The following is a 22019-nucleotide window of genomic DNA, read 5'->3' on the forward strand; positions in this document are numbered from 1 at the left end:
CAGTGTTACCACAACCACCATCACCGCCACTGCCACTGCCGTCACCACCACCACCACCACCACCATCACCACTGCTGCCACCACCACCACCATTGCTGCTGTCACCATTTCCATAGGTGGCACTGGTGACACAGTATTGTGCTAGCTCCATCATTTGATTCTCAGAAGAGAAGTGGTTGATAAAAGTGCCAAACATTTTATTTGAATTTAATTTTTGTGCTTATCCTCACTTATGATCTAAATTTTGGATAATGAACTGAAAGAATATAATCACAAATGTAAGTAGCTAAAATGGAGGTACTTTGAAGGATGTCTGAAGAATGCATAGCACTCAGATACAAAAAAAGGTAGCTTAGAATATTATTTTATTTAAGTGACAAAAAAAAATTTTTTTACAATACTGTTACTCAGAGTTTCATATGACCATTTGTTAGAGACTTGTGATAATTCAAAATTATTATTATCTGTATTCTGTTTTATCACAGCGAGTGGCTGTCTGGTAAGAAGCATGCTTGTTAGCCATATGGTTCCAGGTTCAGACCCACCACGTGGCACCTTGGGCACGTGTCTTTTGCTATAGCCACATGCCAACCAGAACCTTGTGAGTAGATGTGGTAGCCAGATAAACCGAAATAAGCCCGTCATATATATATATATACACACCGGAGTAAGCACATAAATGTGAAACAAGGTGGAAAAAAAGAGTACTCAAATACCAGAGGTAGAGTAATATGCTTTATTTAAAAGCAGCAGAAATATAACAAAAGCTGTTACTCAGAGTTTCACGTTCCCATTCATTGGATAGTTTTGTTAAAAAACTCTGAGTAACAGCTTTTGTTATATTTCTGCTGCTTTTAAATAAAGTATATATATAGGCGCAGGAGTGGCTGTGTGGTAAGTAGCTTGCTTACCAACCACATGTTTCCGGGTTCAGTCCCACTGCGTGGCACCTTGGGCAAGTGTCATCTACTATAGCCTCGGGCCGACCAAAGCCTTGTGAGTGGATTTGGTAGACGGAAACTGAAAGAAGCCCATCGTATATATGTATATATATATATACATGTGTGTGTTTGTGTGTCTGTGTTTGTCCCCCCAACATCGCTTGACAACCGATGCTGGTGTGTTTACGTTCCCGTAACTTAGCGGTTCGGCAAAAGAGACCGATAGAATAAGTACTAGGCTTCCAAAGAAGAAGTCCTGGGGTCGATTTGCTCGACTAAAGGGGGTGCTCCAGCATGGCCGCAGTCAAATGACTGAAACAAATAAAAAAGAGTAAAGAGAATATATATATATATATATATATATATATGCATTTGTGTTTCTGTGTTTGTTCCCCAACCATCGCTTGACAACCGATGCTGGCATGTTTACATCCCGTAACTTAGTGGTTTGACAAAAGAACTGATAGAATGAGTACTAGGCTTACAAAGAATAAGTTGACTAAAGGTTGTACTCTAGCATGGCCTCAGTCAATTGGCTAAAACAAATAAAAGAAATAAAATACATATGTATATTGTTTTTAGACCACTTTTGGTCATGAATGATCATGGGATTGCACCTAGAAAGTTCTCCTCTGAAACACAAGTCCACGCAAGGTTGTTTATGGAAGACCAGCAGTCATCCATGCATACCAGCCTCTTCTCTCCACACCACCAATGTTATTCAAGGCGAAGGCCAATACAGTTTGTCACCAGTGAAGTTGCAACTCATTTCTACAGGTGATTGAACAGGAGCAATGTGAAATAAAGTGTTTTGCTAAAGAACACATGTGGCCCAGGAATGTGAGCCCTACACTCCACCCACTGAGCCATGTGCCTTCACACATGAATGTAATGTATATGTGTAAGTATATGCATATATGTGTGTGTATATATATATATACATACATACATACATATATATATATATATATATATATATATATATATATATACATACACAGATGCACATACATGTATGTATGCATGTGTATAGAGAGGGAGGAAGAGAGAAGAGGAGAGAGAATGAGAGGGAGAGAGAATGAGAGGGAGAGAGAACATTCACTGGAGAGGAAAAGAATATAATGGACGATTATTTCTTAAAATCTTTTTCTGGCTTAAAAGGAATAAACCTGGATACACCTTCATCCAACAATAAATATTTAATTCAAGCTAATATGAATAGAGCTATTTATTTGTTATTTTGGACAAAGACATTTACTAAAATTAACAATCTACTTACTGTTAGAACAATTTCAGAAGAATTAAGGAAGGTAACACTTCAACGTAAAGTTAATCCTAACAAATTAATTTCTGAAGCAAATCTATCAACAGAAACTATCCCATTTCACCACTTAAAAGAATTTTACCTCAGCTTATATCTATAGAACTTTAAAAATCTTCAAATATCATAATCCTCTGTTGCCCATAAATTTGAAAATAAATTCACTCACAGAGAACTTCGTTAAAGAAATGGATAATTATTTATTTTACACTTTTACAAGAGATCTGTACACTATATATTCATCGGATAAGTTTTTATATTCTGCCTACCACAAGAAACCGACCAAGTATGTAGCAATAAGCAATAACCATTTATGGATATACAAATATTTTCAAAGAACACGTATGATATAATAAATTCACCAATAGACTCAATAAATACAGCAGACACTACGCCAAGCAAATACAAATTACACCATAAATTTTATTACATGAATCAAATGCACCCAGACTATAGAATACTTGAATCCATTATGAAAAACTCATCAAAACTTACAATCCACTCATAAAGTATCGATGATAATAAGTTAGAAAGAAAATACAAACACTGAAACTCTTTTCTACAAGAAACCACAACCCTGTAACCTACTAAATAATCTTCTGATTCTACAAACGTATGTCTAAACAGGAAAGCAGTAAAGATATTGACTAGCTGTTACACTCAATATACAGGCTTTTCCTATCTTCTGTCAATAAATATAAAGGATGTGAAACACTACTGTCTTTATTTACTACTCTCTTGTTAAATTTACCCTGAAGAAGGACTTAGTTTGAAGTACTGAATATTACACATCTCACAACAATTTTGTATACATTATATATACCCTGCGTTTCAAATTATTAACGATGTAACAATTTACTCGTTGAAATTCAATGACATTTCCACAGAATGATGGCAACAGTTATATGTGCATGATGTGCAAAAAAGAAAATCTCAGGTTTTGCCCAAGTGTAAACAAACCACATGGTTTCCCCGAACTTTCAGTGTTCCAAATTATTAATGAATGGTCTGATAATTAAGTAATTATGCATTGTAAATGTTCTTCAGAGAAATCTGTTATTACTTCTGAACTTGCAAAAGAAATATCCAAAATAATTGGCAGATATCACCAAACTGTGAAAACATTGTTACAGTTACTATGAAGATACATAAGAAAGCCGACAAGGATCAGTTGAGGACTGTTTCTCAATGTTCTCTGTCACGAACTAAGCGTGAAGCATTAACGAACCCAGGTTTTACAAGTGGAGAACTTTTCAAGCACCTTGCTGAAACAACTGCATCCAGAACTACTTAATGTCGTCTCCTGAAAAAGGTCTCTAAACCAGTGGCATCAGTTAAAAGACCTCCTTTAAACAAAATATACCTACAAAATCGTCTGAAACGAACAGAAGATAACATGAAGGTCAACTTTTCAAAAGTTTTGTTTCTGGACGAAACTTGTGCTATCCTTAATGGACCTGATGGCTGGGGCAAGTGATGTGCTGTAAATGGATGAGATCGTCATCAATACTTGATACCTCGACAAGTGGGAGGAGGCATCATGATTTGCACAGATATTATTGGAAATATTATGGTTGGTCCTTCAAAAATGCCTGACAGTATTAAAATGACTGCAGATACTTACATAGCCTTTCTGAGGGAGCATCTTGGACATTGCTTAAAAAAGCAAAAGATCACCTTCAAGACAACCATAATTTTCATGCAACATAATGCATCCTCGCACTCAACGAAGGGAACTTACAAAGTATCTGCAACAAATAGGCTTTTGCAGACCTCGGAAGATGAAGCGACCTTCTCATTCCCCTACTTAAACCCAAGAGAAAACTTTTGAAGTATTCTAAAATGACGAGTTTACTAGAATGGGTGCTAGTTTAGGAGCAAGAATGAACTGTGGTGGGCAATAGTGGATGTATCTTGTGGTATAACATCAGAAGCGATCCAGAAACTAGATTGTTCCATTAACCAGTGCCTTTTCCAACTTACTTCAAACACATCCTCATATATCCCTTATTAACCAGCTTACCTATCGTATTTTAATGCTGTTTATTTCTTTATTTCTATTTCTTCCATGTTTATGACTGTATGTGTTTTAATTTCAGAGTGTACAACAAACAATTAAATGAGTATTTTCTTGTTTACATGAGTTTTAATTACACCTCGCTAGTAATTTGAAACTGAAAGTTTATGTAAATTGAGTAGATGGCCGTAGTTTCTGTGTTGTTTTACAGAATCTCACGTTTTTTTTTACACACGACACACATATTGCTGTTGTCGACATTCTGTGAAAATCTCCTTGTATTCAAATAAGTAGGTTTTAAATACAATAAAAAATGTTACACCGTTAATAATTTGAAATGTTGTGTGTGTCTGTGTGCGTGTGTGTATATATACATACATACATATATATATATATGTGTTATATGCATGCACATACGTACACCTATATATATGTGGGTGGGTGGGTGTATGTATGTGTGAGTATAGTGTTTGTGTTTGTGTGTGTGTGTGTATGTAATTCTCTGAATTTGGGAGGTGAGAGCTAATCAATTACATTGATCCCCAGTATTCAGTTGGTACATATTTCATTGACACTGAAAGGATGAAAGGAAAAGTCATTCTCTGGAATTGAATGAAATGCTGCTGAACATTTTGTCTGACATGCTAATAATTCTGTTTACTAACTGCCTTAATAATAATAATAATAATAATAATAATAATAATAATAATAATAATAATAATAATAAAATACTGTACAAATACAGCATTACAGAAAAAGACTTACCTGAGGCAAAAGAAAAACTAAAGCAAGACATCCTTGCCAAAGCACAGAGGATCCGCCGGTATGAGAAACGCCAACGTTTCTTTGAACAAAACAAACAGTTCAAATCCAACCCCAAAAAACTCTACCAAGAACTGGGTAAAAATAAAATAGACATTACTTCAGCACCAACAACAGAAGAACTAGAGAAATTCTGGAAACAAATATGGTCGGTGAAGCAACAACCCCAAAAAAGGACCATTAAAACAACGAACTTAGCACCTGAGCAACTCTGGGCCCCTATAACAACTGAAGAGGTCACCCAGACACTGCAAAGACTAAGCAACTGGAAAGCACCTGGACACGACAAGATCCCCAATTTCTGGTTAAAACACCTGCCAGCAATGCATAAAAAGCTGGCAGAAAACTTTAACAACATAATAGCAGATCCAGAAACAATGCCTGAATGGCTCACAAAAGGGAAAACCATCTTAATCCCCAAATCCACGGAAACGGAGAAACCACAAAACTATAGACCTATAACCTGTCTCCCTACGATCTACAAAGCCTTTACTGCAATAATATCACAGAGAGTGAGTAAACACCTGGAAAATAACAACCTGTTTCCAGAAGAGCAGAAGGGATGCTGCAAGGGCTCATACGGCTGTAAAGATCAATTATTGATCAATAAAGCCATAACTGAAGACAGCCGCAGAAAGAAGAAAGGCCTCAGTATGGCCTGGGTGGACTACCAAAAGGCTTTCGACAGTGTTCCCCACACGTGGATTCTGGAAACACTAGCCATAAACAAGGTGGCACCAATTATCATAAAATACATAGAGCACTCAATGAACAAATGGCAGACAGTGCTACAGCTCCAAACAAAAGAGGGACTTGTGAAAACGAAAGCCATCCCCATTAGAAGAGGAATATTCCAGGGAGACACGCTCTCTCTCCACTCCTGTTCTGCTTGGCACTCACACCTCTAACAGAATTGCTAAATAGAACTGGATGCGGTTACAAATGCTATGGAAAAACAGTCAGCCACCTTCTATATATGGATGACCTAAAATTATATGCAAAAAACGACAAAGAGCTAGAAACACTACTACAGACAGTACACGGCTTTACCAAGGAAATAGAAATGAAATTCGGATTAGAAAAATGTGCCAAAGCAACCCTGAAAAGAGGAAAATTAGTTAAAAGTAGCAATATAACACTAGATAAAGCCAATGAAATAAGAGAACTAGACGAAAGCCAACCATATAAGTATTTAGGAGTCAATGAACTAGATAGGATACAACATACACAAATGAAAGAAAAAATAAAGAAAGAGTACTATAGACGAGTTAGATCAATACTAAAAACAGAGCTCAATGCTAAAAACAAGATAATGGGTATCAACACTTTAGCTGTCCCAGTTATAAGCTACAGCTACAACATCCTTAACTGGACACTAAACGAACTATGTAAAATAGACAGGAAAACAAGAAAAATAATGACAAGATATAGGATGCACCACCCAAAATCTGACATAGAAAGGCTATATATACAACGCACAGAAGGTGGCAGGGGTCTTATACAGCTAGAAAACTATTATAAAATAACCACCATAGGACTGCAAAAATACCTACTCCAGAAGCAAGGGAAACTAATACAAATAGCCACAAAACACGAGCAAAACAAAAAACTGTTTTCAGTATTTAAGGAAGCTGACAAATACAAACAAGAAATCAATCTACCTAACAAATACGAAGAAGAAACAACAAAAGCTATAAAACAAATGAAATCCAAACTAAAACTAGAACAGCAACGGACCATGATAAAACGATGGCAAGAAAAGCCCCTACATGGTAAATACTGGGCTAAACTAAATGCGAAAGAAATAGACAGAGAAAAATCCCAGCAATGGCTGAGAAGCTCAGGACTCAAAGCAGAGACTGAAGGATTTTTAATTGCTGCACAAGACCAAAGCCTCCCCACCAGAAATTACCAAAAACACATAATGAAAAGAAATATAACAAGTAACTGTAGAATATGTGGAGATCGACAAGAAACAATAAATCATATTATCTCTGGCTGCCCAGTCCTGGCTAAGAAGGAATATATTCACAGACACGACAGAGCTGGGACCTATATACACTGGAAGCTATGCCAACATTATGGAATAGCAACAGAAAAAAGATGGTATAAACACACGCCAGAAAAGGTCACAGAAAACGAGAAAGCAACCATACTCTGGGATATGCCAATACACACAGATAGAGAAATTAAGGCAAATAGACCAGATATAGTTGTCAAAGATCATGAAGGAAAAAAATGCCTTCTAATTGATGTTTCAATACCAGCAGATGACAACGTTTCTCTAAAAGAAATGGAAAAACTTTCAAAATACAAAGACCTGGAAATAGAGATAACTCGAATGTGAAATCTAAAAACAGAAACAATTCCTATCATAGTAGGTGCCTTAGGTATAATAAAAAAATATTCAGACAAATACATAACAAAAACACCAGGACTTACAAATATATATAACATACAGAAAATTGCACTACTGGGTACTGCACACATTCTACGCAAAACACTTTCAATACAGTAAACATAAGAGCACCACAGCAAACCACAGCACATACCCAAGGCGCACAGAGCTGCGCTCGGTAGTGAAGTGAAAGTACGTTATAAAAATAAAACTACTGAATAATAATAATAATAATAATAATAATAATAATAATAATAATAATAATAATAATAATAATAATAATAATAATAATAATAATAATAAATGCGAAAGAAATAGACAGAGAAAAATCCCAGCAATGGCTGAGAAGCTCAGGACTCAAAGCAGAGACTGAAGGATTTTTAATTGCTGCACAAGACCAAAGCCTCCCCACCAGAAATTACCAAAAACACATAATGAAAAGAAATATAACAAGTAACTGTAGAATATGTGGAGATCGACAAGAAACAATAAATCATATTATCTCTGGCTGCCCAGTCCTGGCTAAGAAGGAATATATTCACAGACACGACAGAGCTGGGACCTATATACACTGGAAGCTATGCCAACACTATGGAATAACAACAGAAAAAAGATGGTATAAACACACGCCAGAAAAGGTCACAGAAAACGAGAAAGCAACCATACTCTGGGATATGCCAATACACACAGATAGAGAAATTAAGGCAAATAGACCAGATATAGTTGTCAAAGATCATAAAGAAAAAAAATGCTTTCTAATTGATGTATCAATACCAGCAGATGACAACGTTTCTCTAAAAGAAATGGAAAAACTTTCAAAATACAAAGACCTGGAAATAGAGATAACTCGAATGTGGAATCTAAAAACAGAAACAATTCCTATCATAGTAGGTGCCTTAGGTATAATAAAAAAAATATTCAGACAAATACATAACAAAAACACCAGGACTTACAAATATATATAACATACAGAAAATTGCACTACTGGGTACTGCACACATTCTACGCAAAACACTTTCAATACAGTAAACATAAGAGCACCACAGCAAACCACAGCACATACCCAAGGCGCACAGAGCTGTGCTCGGTAGTGAAGTGAAAGCACGTTATAAAAATAAAACTACTGAATAATAATAATAATAATAATAATAATAATAATAATAATAATAATAATAATAATAATAATAATAATAATAATAATAATAATAATAATAATAATCCTTTCTTCTAGAAACACAAGGCCTGAAATTTGGGGGAAGGGATTAAGTCAATTACATCGACCCCCAGTGTGTAACTAGTACTTAATTCATCAACTCTGAAAGGATGAAATGCAAAGTCGACCTTGGCAGAATTTGAACTCAGAATGTAGAGACAGATGAAATGCTGTTAAGCATTTTGCTCAGCGAACTAACAATTCTGCCAGCTCACTGCCTTAATAATAATGATAATGATAATTTCAAAATTTGGCACAAATCCAGCAATGTCCAGGGTGGGGTAAGTTAATTATATTGACCCCAGTGATCAAGTGGTACTTATTTTTATCGCCCTACCCCTACCCCACCAAAAGGATGAAAGGTATCGTCAGCTTCAACAAAATTTGAACTCAGGACATAAAGAAGTATGAAACACTGCTCAGCATTTTGCCCAGAGCAGTAACAATTCTGCCAGCTCACCACCCTGTTTCTTGCAAAGGTGCAAATGTTTGATATTTGCAATCAAGGGTGGTTAGTCAATTATATTGACCTCAGTACCTGACTCATTTTATTTTATCACTAATGTTATATGTTTTATGCAGCTAAGACAAGAACCTCATAAAAATTATTGCTTTTAATTCCCTTTAATTCTATAGGTATAGAAATATATCAGCTAAAAGAAAGAATACATTATGAAAATCTTTTTTAAGTATTGTTTAAGTATTCACAACCAAAAGGAATCTTACAATGCTGTGCCAGGATTCCTTGTCCCCCTTTATCTTTGAGTGGTTTACTTTTTCTGCCAATAACATCAAAATAGTTAAGTAAACTTTCTCCTCTATTTTGGAAGTCTCCAAAATATAAGTCTGACATGGCCTATTGTTCATGGTAATAGTAGTAGCCAGCCAAGCCTACTCTGCATCAGCAATAACTGTTGAGATAGATGGATTTTGTCTATAAATTGGTATCATGCTCATGTTATGAGATGTTCTAAGTCATTATAAGAATCCGTGTGATTGAGAAGTTCCTTTCTCATAGTCCAGGTTTTTGTTCCTTAGAGGAGAATGCTCTGTATATGAGGATAATCAAAACACAAGCAACAAAAATGCAAGCAGTGAGAATAAGGACTGTAAAGTTAGAAATGTTTAGAATATAAGGTATGAAGATAGACCTACCACATGCACAACAAATAAGATAAAAATACACAACTATTCAAACCACCTACAGAATACTGACCAACAAAAGCCAAACCAAGAATAACATGATGAAAATATGAATATATGAAAAAAAATGAGATAAATTCAAGTGTAGAAAATTCTAAATATGGAAATTATAAATATGACAATAATATAAAAATGGAAATAGTTAAAGAATTAAAATCGATAAGAGATCTTATAGCCCAGTGAAATACTCTTCCAAAAATAAAACTTAATGATAGAATAACAACAATGAAAAGCACAAAAACTGGCCATCACATACTTAATGAAAATAGATGCAAACATCAACATCATTGTGATGAACGAAACCACATTGGAAAATTTTTGAGGAGATAGAAAATAATATAAAAATAACTGTTAATCCTTAACGAAACCGATGGGAAATTAAAACAAACAAGCAAAGAAAATTCAAGTGAATTAAAAGCAGAGACAAATACTTAAGAAAAGAATATAATCAGAGAAAAGTAGCAGGGATCAAAGAACCTATAAAACAAGAGATCCTTATTAAATCACAAAGAACCCATCCTTTTCAAATCCACCTAAGCAATTCCACCAAGAAATAGATACTGGAAAATAGAAATTAGTGTATTGCCAATAGCAAGAGAACAATAATAATTTGAGTAGGAGTACAAACAGTGAAAGAATCACAATAAGAAGTGAATGCTTAAAACAAATGAAGCACATGGACTGAGAAAGAAGTCCAAGTATTACAAATAACAATATATAACAAGAAGTAGCTGGAAGGCATCAGGAATTAATAAAATTCAGATTTCTTGTACGCATGATGTACTGGCAAAAATACTTAATGACCTATTGAAAGAGATGAAACAATACCTGAGTAGTTAAGGAGAAAATGATCTTAATCCCAAAGAACAGCAAACACTAGAGATTATGGACCCATATTCTGTCTTTTTATAGCCAGAGGTGTTGCAGACGAAAAATAATTACAAAAAATGAAACAAAAGAGCTCAATTTCAGAATAACAATGGTGAGGTGCCTAGACTCAAATGATTGTAAAGATTAATTGTTAATTTACATAACCAACGATTGATGACTAGAGAGGAAGTAAGAAGAATCTGTGCATGAAACTGATTGACTACCTGAAGGATTTTGACTGTATTCTCTACATAAATAATAATGAGTGAACACATAAAACATAAGACAAAAATGGGAAAATCAGTAAGTTGATACAAACAAAGAAAGGAACAATAAAACGAATCCTATCCCTTCTATTTTGCCTGGTGTTCACATCTTTAATGTGATAATATACTAAACAACATCAGGCTTGGATAAAAATGCTTTGTGGAGTACCATTAATCATAGTTTACATATGGGTGACCTCAAGCTGCATACTGAAGATAATAAACAACTAGAAGCTCTGCTACAGAAAGTGCACAATTTCATAGGAGGAATTTATATAAAAGGTTAGAAAAATTCATCAAAATCATCCTTGTATTTAAGAAAATAAATAAACATTGTTAATATCATGTTAGAGGAAGAAACAGAAGGAAGAGAATTAGATCCAAATCAAGTTTGCGAATACTAACGAATGAAACCTATATAAAAAAAAAGAAAACAGGTAAGAAAGATATTACAGGTGCATTAGGTTAATAATTAAATGCAAAATTAAGGTAATAGGTATTTATACTCTAGCTGTTGCAGTCATAAACTTATTATGTTCTTAAATGAATGCTAATTGAATTATTGAATTAAAAAGGAGAGATAGGGAAACAAGAACAATAATGTATTTTTTAGAATGCGACTAGTAAAATCAGATACATGATTAGTTTATTAAACTCTACTTCATGTGTAGAAGCTTTCTGTAGCTAGAAACTTATTAGAGATAATTTAGAATAGGATTAGAAAAATAACTAGTAAAAAAAGCATTGGGAAACATACAAATAGTAAAAATAGCTCAATAAAATGCAAAAAAAAAAAAGCTACTGTTTTCTCTCATTGAAATAAGCAACAAAAAAGTATAAATATGATGACATGTAAATGTGTAGAGAATGGGGGTGGTTTGTGTTCCCACCAGTTTTTATCATGGGGCAAGTCCAGGTTTTTGCATATTACCCAGTGAATATATTGTGCAGCTCTATCATGCCTGTTGAGGTACTCTGTATTATTATTATTATTATTATTATTATTATTATTATTATTATTATTATTATCATTATTATTATTATTATTATTATTATTATTATTATTATTATTATTATTATTATTATTATATAAAAACGAAGCCTTTACACAGGAAACTATTGAAAGCATGTAATGAAGCAAAATACAAAATGTGATAGCCAATTATTCAGAGCTTATGATAAGAAAAGCAATCACACTGCTTCTGGCTACTCAGTTTGAACCTAGAGAGTATATATATGTATAGGCACGGTGGAGTTGGAGCTTTTGCATATTGGAAATTATACCAGTATTATCAAATTATTACAGGCATAAATACACACATGCACACACACACACACACACAAAATCCTTTAAAATAATAATATGCCTATATTTAGGGTTTATGTTATTTAACGCACACACTCACGCATCCAGAGGTAAATCAAGGAAAATCAACCAGATATTGCCATTAAAGATGTTCCATAAAGGGAAGTGCTTGCTAACTGAAGTATCAGTCCCATTAGACAATAATGTATCACTGAAAGAAATGGAGAAACTATCCAGATATAATCCAATGTGAGTGTGTCTACTTTTTATGCCATAGGTTTTAGTTACCTGTTCAAATATAAGCATCTAGAAATAGAAATGATAATAGTAATGATGATGATGATGATGATCATCATCATCATCATCATCATCATCATCATCATCATCATCGTCATCATCATGATGATCATGATACGATCATGATGAAGATGATAATGATGGTGATGATGATGATGATGATGGCGAGAAGAAGAATGGTTCCAAATTTTGGCACTAAATCAGCAGTTTTAAGGATAGGGTCATCACTGAGAATAATGCGTATAAGATCTGAATAATGTGTATAAGATCTGATGTATAAGATCTGAATAACGTGTATAAGTTCTAATGTATAAGATCTAATGTATAATGTATAAGATCTAATGTATAAGATCTGAATAATGTGTATAAGATTTAATGTGTATAAGATCTTATGGGATTTTACAATCCAGTGTGACTCGGTGATTGATGCTTGAAGACCAGACGTTGTTGTAATGGTTAAGAGGAGAAGGAAAGAAAAAATTATGGATATTGCCATACCTTGGGGGGCATGGGTGGATGACAAAGAGCTGGAAAAGATTGAAATGTACAAGTTACTAACTAGAATATGAAATTGCAAGAATGTGGGCAATGAAGAGAGTAATTGTCCTCCCAGTAGCTGTAGGAGCATTGAGGGCACTAACAACCAGGTTTGAGAAATATTCTGAGAAACTGAAATTGACTTGAGGGTAGAATATGTTCAGAAAACTGTTCTATTGGGGACAGCGAAAATTTTTGAGATCGGTACCCTGTGAGACCTTTGACAAGAGGTTGCTGTCTGCTCGTACAGAATTAACCAGAGCAAGTAAAATCGAGAGCTCTGAGAAGTGAAACGGCAATACTACTACTACTACTACTACTACTACTACTACTACTACTACTACTACAATTACTACTACTACTACTTATAATAATAATAATAGAGCTCAAACTGCAAAGAGTGGCAGAGTCGGAAACTGGCAAAATTCTCTGGGATTTCCCAATCCAAACAGATCAGGTGCTAGAGCATAACAGACCGGACCTAGTAGTGATGGACAAGGTGCACCACATATGCTATATAGCTGACGCTGTATGTCCCTTTGACCCTGAATAGTCAAGAAGGAAGGCAAAAAGATAGATAAATACAACCCTCTTAAGTATGAAATAGCCTGGCTATGGAAAATGAAGAAGGTGAAGATAGTACCAATTATTGTTGGGTTCTTGGGAACCAGTATCAGAAAGCATCAAGAGGAATGTAAAAGGAATTAGAATAGAATGCCCAGTAGGGAACTGTACAAAAGTTTTTCCACCTTGGCACAGCCAGAATAATCAAGAAAGTATTAGATAACTGAAAAGAATGGATATCATGGTACTGTAGGCTGCAGGTAGTAAACCCATTATGCATGCAAGACTTCAGGAGCTCCAACAAAACTTGTAATAAAGAGATAATAATAATAATAATAATAATAATGATAATAATAACAATCATAATAATAATAATAATAATAATAACAACAACAACAATAATAACAATAATAATAATAATAACAACATACAGAAAGAGATCTTGTTAGAACTCTGACAATAGGTTGCTGCTTGCTCTCACGGAATCAACCAGTGCAAATAAAACAGGGAACTCTAGGAAATAAAATAATAATAACTCAGAACGCAATGAACCAGAGGAAATGCTGGTACGTACTTTGTCTGATGCGTGAATGATTCTGCTAGCACGTTGCCTTCGATTCAATTATAATAATGAATACTAATGATGATTTTTATAATTAATATTATCATGCTTTAACTCTTTTGTTTCCCTATTTCTGTTGAAATACATCGTCTTGGTTTCAAATTACATTTAAAAGGATAAAAATAATCAGTAAAATTACTTAGAACATAAATTAACATAAGATTTCAATAGCAGGAGTGGCTGTGTGGTAAGTCGCTTGTTTACCAACTACATGGTTCCGGGTTCAGTCCCACTGCATGGCACCTTGGGCAAGTGCCTTCTACTATAGCTTCGGGCTGACCAAAGCCTTGTGAGTGGATTTGGTAGATGGAAACTGAAAGTAGCCCGTCGTATATATGTATACATATATATATATGTGTGTCTGTGTCTGTCCCCCCCCCCAACATCGCTTGACAACCGATGGTGGTGTGTTTACGTACCCGTAACTTAGCTGTTCGGCAAAAGAAACCGATAGAATAAGTACTAGGCTTCCAAAGAATAAGTCTTGGGATCAATTTGCTCGACTAAAGGCGGTGCTCCAGCATGGCCACAGTCAAATGACTGAAACAAGTAAAAGAGTAAAAGAGTAAAGAGTAAAGAGCAGGTTTTAATTTAGACCCCTTTTAAACAGGAAATTTTTATCATAGAACAAGAGGCAGTCTCAGACATGTTGGTGGTATCAAACGGCATAATAACTATTTATTTTCAACAGCTTTGCAAAAGACACCATTCTCACAAATCTTAATTTCTCTCTTTTCATTCAAATCTTAGGTCATTTTAAATGGAAATCTCAGCTGTCATTGTTATACCATTATATTATTAGTTTTAACTTTCACGTCTCACCTTGTCTGTCATCATATTTATTATTGCGTAGCAGAAAAGCAGAAATAGGTAATGAATTAGTAGAAATGTCAGTGCATTCAATAGAATTCTTTGTGTATTTTCCCTGAACTTCCTACACTCTGAGTTCAAATCCTACCAAGATCAGCTTTACTTCTTATCATCTTGTGGTCAATAAAAAATGACCAGTCCAAGGCATTGAAATGTCAAAAATGTTTGAGGGTCAGGTGAAATACTTTGCAGTATCTGTTCCAGCAGTTTGCATTTTGTCAGCAATGTATATAATGACACGGTGGAGGCACAATGGCCCAGTGGTTTGGGCAGTGGACTCGAGGTCATCGGATTACAGTTTCGATTCCCAGACCGGAGGTTGTGGGTGTTTATTGAGCGAAAACACCTAAAAGCTCCATGAGGCTCTGGCAGGGGATGGTGGCAAACCCTGCTGTACTCTTTCACCACAACTTTCTCCCACTCTTTCTTCTTGTTTCTTTGTACCTGTATTTCAAAGGGTCAGCCTTGTCACTATGTGTCACGCTGAATATCCCTGAGAACTACGTTAAGGGTACACATGTCTGTGGAGTGCTCAGCCACTTGCACGTTAATTTCACAAGCAGGCTGTTCTGTTGATTGGATCAACTGGAACCCTTGACGTCGTAAGCAACTGAGTGCCAACAACAACAATATAATGACACAGGTGCTAAGCTATTTTGACCCAAATTGGTGACCTTTCCCTTGGATAAAAAATCAATGGACTAGAGAAGGGAGACTTGCATGTATAGGCATGTGCTAGTCTTCTGAAAGAATATCTTTCACATACATGTGTTGTTGACCTTGATTAGGTAGAAATCAAAGTAGAAAATCATTCCCAAGATTGCATTGTATGTTTATCTGAGAAAATTCATATAGATAAATTTGAAAATCATTTTTGCAGAATTGTACGTGCAATAAAAAACACAATCCTTACAAATAAGACTCTGCCTTCAGAAAATAAAGTCTTTAGCTTGTGATGTCATTATCATCATTAACGCCATTGCCATCATCATTGTAATAATCATGAACATCCTCATCATTCTTTTTTCTTCATCATTTCTCATCATCAACATCTCTCCTCCTCCTCTTAATTATCATCATCATCATTGTCATCGTCATCGTCGTCATCATCATCATCATCCTCATCATCATCATCATCATCATCTTCATCATTTCTCATCATCAACATCTCTCATCAGCACCATCACAACCTCTCGCATCATCACCACCACTTCCATCATCACCATTATCATTGTCTCCTTTTCTTCTTCTTCTTTTTCAAAGACACCATTTTCATTTGTGGTAGATTCATAAATATGATGGCCTAGTTTGTATAACTATTAATTTTTTTTTTCTGTTCATAATTCTATTCTGCTCTTAATTTTTTCAATGTTATTGAAAACACATTCCAAACTGGTTAATATCTATGAAAATGTATTAATTCCTATTTTCATTCGTCGTCATCATCATCATCATCATCATTGTTGCTGTCATTATCATCATCTTTATTATAAACTCTATTTTCATTTTCTTAAATATGATGATCTAGCTCATTTAATACTTTTTTTCAGTTTTGTGATAATTTCATTTAAAATAAGTTATTATTACTATTATTTAATTTTTTCCCAATGTTCTTGAAAACCCAATTCAAAATGGTTAATATCTATTAAAATCTCTTAATCTTTTTCATTTTTTTTTACACATACATCTTTTTATATAAAGTTTTCTCTTTGCAAGTTGAGGATAGGTGAGAAAAATTTAGTTTAGTAAGAACTTCCATATTTTCATTTAGCAATAATGCAAAATTTTATTATCTTTTTTTAAAACTGAGAAAATTTAGATTTGCTATTTTAATATTTTTTCCCATTTTATAACAAAATATTTTCTGTAAAAGTTAGTTTTTTTTGCTATTTTTTAAACTAAGCTTTCTTCTGATTCTGATTAATTTTAATTCAGAAATACATTCATTAAAATCGTGAAAGAGAGAAAGAGAGAGAGAGAGAGAGATCTAAAATTTTGCCTTTTGTACTTATAGTTTTCATTCTTATTGCCAGTCTTCTTATTTTGCCTTTTATAGTTTGTTGTGCCTCTTCTTCTTCTTCTTCTTCTTCTTCTTCTTCTTCTTCTTCTTATTATTATTATTATTATTGTTATTATTATTATTATTATTATTATTATTATTATTATTATTATTATTATTATTATTATTATTATTATCATCATCATCATCATCATCATCATCATCATCATCATTATCATCATTATCATCATCATCATCATCATCATCATCGTTGTTGTTGTTGTTGTAGTTGTTTTCATTATTAGTCTATTATGCTTGAAGAAAAATAAATTAATATATTTATTTTGGAAAGTTGAGGTTTAAAATTACTGAAATATAAAGTAGAAATGCAAAATAATTATAGGAATTAGAAATTAGTATAAAATAAAATACTGAAAAGAACGACAGAATGAAAAAACTAAAACCATATCAATAAATGAAAACAATCAAAATATGTGAAAGATACATAAAACAAAGTATGTTTCTTGTGGTTTTCAAATTGTTTCATATTATATTAATTTTTTTCAATTCTCTTACAGAAAATGATATAGTTTTTAAAGTTTCAACAAGCATTAATTAAGATTAGCTCTAATATATAGACATACTAACACATGTGAACACAAACACACACATGTGAACACATATACATTATGCATACATATATGTATTTGTATTTGTTCCCATCTATCTCTGTAACTGGGCTCACCATGTCCAGTTTCCTCCATGAGGCATCCTCATAACCTGCTATCTTTCTAACTGCAGTATTCTGCAGCTGCTATTAAATGTTAGCAAAACTACATATCTTACCAGTATTTCCCCAATGCTATTTAAGTTTTTCACTATCCGGCAACATTTCACTTGATATCCATCATTCATTCTTGACACAGTCTTCGCCATCAACATTTTACATTGATCATCATCCTGAGATACCAAATTATCTTGCTTCTACCACTATAAAACTTTCTCCTCATTCACTACACCTGTCTCTCCACACGTTTTGGACTTACCTAAACACATGTTATCTCTCTCTCTCTCTCTCTCTCTCTCTCTCTCTCTCTCTCTCTCTCTCCCTCTCTCTCCCATCCCCTCTCATCCTCCTCCCCATCTACTGAATCATTATTACAATTCTGTTGCTTTGCACCCTAATCCTCTTTCTACACTATCATTATTGTGTTCTGGGAGCTATGCTAAAACATTCTTCCCAAAATTTCAACTATGGGAATATCCTCTTTATATCCATTCACAGTGGTATTATATTTATAAAAGGGATAAAAAAAAATATGGGAATTCAAAATGTTCTTGATCTTCTCCCGAGCATTCATAGATTAGGCAAAGTGATTAGCATTAACCAGGAATCAATAATCGCTCATAGACTTCCTTCATTACCAAGTTGGCAGAATTGTTAGACGGTATACAGAGTGCCTTGCAGTATTTGTTCTGGATCTCTGCTGTCTGAGTTCAAATTCTGCCAAAGTTAACTTCACTTTCACCCTTTCTTGCTGATAAAATAAAATACCAACAGAGGGCTGTTGGTTAATGTTTTGGCAGGGAACTGGTAGAATTGTTAGCATGCAGGACAAAATGCTTAATGGTATTTTGCTCGTTGCTATGTCCTGAGCTAAAATTCTGTCAAAGTTGACTTTGTCTTTCATCCTTTCAAGGTCGATAAATTAAGTACCAGTGAAACACTGAGATTGATGTAATCAACAAGTCCTTTCCCCACACGTTTCAGGCCTTGTGCCTTTAGTAGAAAAGATTAGTGTCAGACAAGAAATTTGGCAATATTTGCTCTGGGTCTTTGCATTCTGAGATTTAGGGCAGCAACCATAATCCCTTGATTAGTTTAAAACCATCATCTAATCCTTGGATACCATTACAGATGTTTGCTATACCAAAAGCATTTGAAACAGGCTAACAGTTTCAAGATAAATCACTTCATTTATTTTTGGAGTTTTGGAGGTCCGTAAGAAAGGTGTTGTGGACAATGTCCTTCTTTTTCTAAACAGACAGGTGAAAGAAATTTTTACCTTCTGGTTTATGGCAGTTTATAATAAATTCAGACTACATTAAGTAAATCAAAGCATGCATTATTTCTTATAACCACTGTATTTTCTGGTGTATAACAACCTCAGTTAATAGTTAATAGATATAATAACTAAAAAAAAACAAATAAATATATTCTTTAATATTTAATGATATTATATGATCCCAATCGAGAATATAAATACATGAAATAAATTTGATACAACTTCCTGTGGTGACAATATATTCAAGTCTTTAGAACATGAAGGGAAAATAGTCGGAAAATGTATGATCTCATGCATATTGAAATTTTCTGGATGATCTCTCAAAGAAAATCTCATGCACGAACACATAATTCTTTCATTTTGCTCGCTCTCTCTCTCTCTCTCTCACCACCTCTCTCCCTTTAAGTAATAGATAATACATACATACATATTATCATATGCATATACACACATATATATAAACACACACACAAGCATATATATATGTATATATGTATATATATATATATATATATATATATATATATATATATTATATATGTATAGTATGTGCATGTTTACTGATGAATTGTGTCCTACATAGATGTATATGTCAATCCATATGTATACATGCATGCATGCACATATGAACACATACATATTCCTAAGTGTATATGCATATGTATGAGTATGTATGTGTGTGTGTGTGTGTGTGTGTGTGTGTGTGTGTGTGTGTGTGTGTGTGTTCAAATTTAAGAATCAGAATATCAGTACAGAAGACAAAAGGAAAACAGCATCATTATTAGCTTCATTCACAGTAAGAGACCAGAATATTGGTCATCGACGGCCTGAGCTTGTGTTTTTCATCAGTTACATAGTTAAAAGATGAAGCAGAGTATACATTGATAGTAATATAAATATTATGGTGGAAAAGAAAGAAAAATGAAGCACACAATATGTGTAATACTGAGATGATTTATATAATTGTAATAATATATCATAATTTCTCAGAGTGTTACTACTGCAAGTTTCAGGTTGTAGCTTCTATCAGAGAGCAGAAGTATGGATACTTAATGAGCTGATTGTAATTATGAAAGCCACAGTTTGAAACTTGCTGTAATGATGTCTGTATAAGGTATAATAAGGATGATGATGATGATGATCTTATAATAATGCTGCTTGTCGCTCCATTACTTAGCCCATTCGTAATGCTTCTGTGTGATTAATTAAAGGGGGGGGGGGGAGAATGGAAAGGAGAGGGGAAGGGAAGTGAGAAGTGGTGGTGAGTGAAATGTGTTTTTTTCTGGGGTTTTTTTTAAACTGTTTCTCCTCCATTACTTAGCCCGTCTGTAACGCTTTCACACGATTAGTTGAAAGGAAAGACGAACAGCAAAAAAAAAAAAAAAAAAGGAGAGAGAAAAAGAAAGTAAGTGAATCCTTGCTTGCTAGTGTTAGAAATAATAACATGATACTTACCAAAAACGCAACGCACCTAAAGACATTTGAGAAACAAAATGAAGAACAAAGAATAGACAATTGGTAAATGAAAACAATGTAAGGGCAATTCCACAGAGAAATTGAATGGAAAAACAAGACCAACACTTGGAGACAGCTAAGAAAAAGTGATCTGAAAGGACGCACTAAGGCACTGATATGCAGCCCCTAGGAACAAGCTCTGAAAATTGATTACACCAAGTTACAAATAGATAAGCGCAGTGAATCGTCCCTTTGTAGGATGTGTAGCAGCAAAAATGAAACAATCTCATATATATATATATAAGTTCACATCCAAATAACAAAGCTTATAATTTGTGGAAGGAGACTTTGTGAAACCTCTGACAACAGATTGTTGTCCGTTCTCACAGAATCAACTGGAACAAGTAAGGCTGAGAGCTCTGAGAAGTAAAATAATAAGCCAATAAATACAACCCTCTTATGTATGAAATTGGCTGGCCATGGAAAATGAAGGTGAAGATAGTGCCAATTATTGTTGGGTTCCCGGGAACCAGTATCAGAAGGCATCAAGGGGAATATAAAGGAAACTGGAATAGAGTGCCCAGTAGAACTGTTACAAAAAGTTTGCCTCCTTTGCGTGACCAGAATAATCAGGAAATGAAAAGGTATTCATTCTACCATAATCCAGTCATTTTGTATATCTTTGTCTAGATTGTCCATTATTTTACGTTTTTGTGTCTGCATGGTATGGTTTGAAAGTCTTCACCGTTATTTCTAGCAGGAAGGAGACAGAAACAATTCAAAAGCCATGGGGTTTCTTACATCCCAGGACAGCTTAATTTTTGGTGTCCTAGCATGTGTGATATTTAAACATTTTCACTGGGAGGTGAAATGGCAAATGAACAAATAGAAAGTTTATTTTAATACACAAAGTCATAGGGAACAGTTCAAAAGCTCTGCCAAAATTTTGAATCCATTAATTAATATATGACAAGAGAAGAAGAAAGAGAAAGAGTGGGAGAGGGGGAAAGGGGAGAGAGGAAGAGAAAGAGAGAGAGAGAGAGAGAGAGAGAGAGAGAGAGAGAGAGAAACTAGATGCATATTGCTGGCAAAGATCTTGATACATTTTTTTTTACAAGCATACACTAAATAGAAGATGAGTAATGAATTTTCTCTTTATAAATTAAAGAATATGACCACAGAACAGCTGCTGAAAGCATAAATTATCCTTGCTAAAACACTTTTCTCATCTTTAGATCTGGAAATGTTTTCA

The sequence above is a fragment of the Octopus bimaculoides genome, chromosome 10 (assembly GCF_046866305.1).
Source record: "Octopus bimaculoides isolate indiv1 chromosome 10, ASM4686630v1, whole genome shotgun sequence".
Taxonomy (NCBI): Eukaryota; Metazoa; Mollusca; class Cephalopoda; order Octopoda; family Octopodidae; genus Octopus; species Octopus bimaculoides.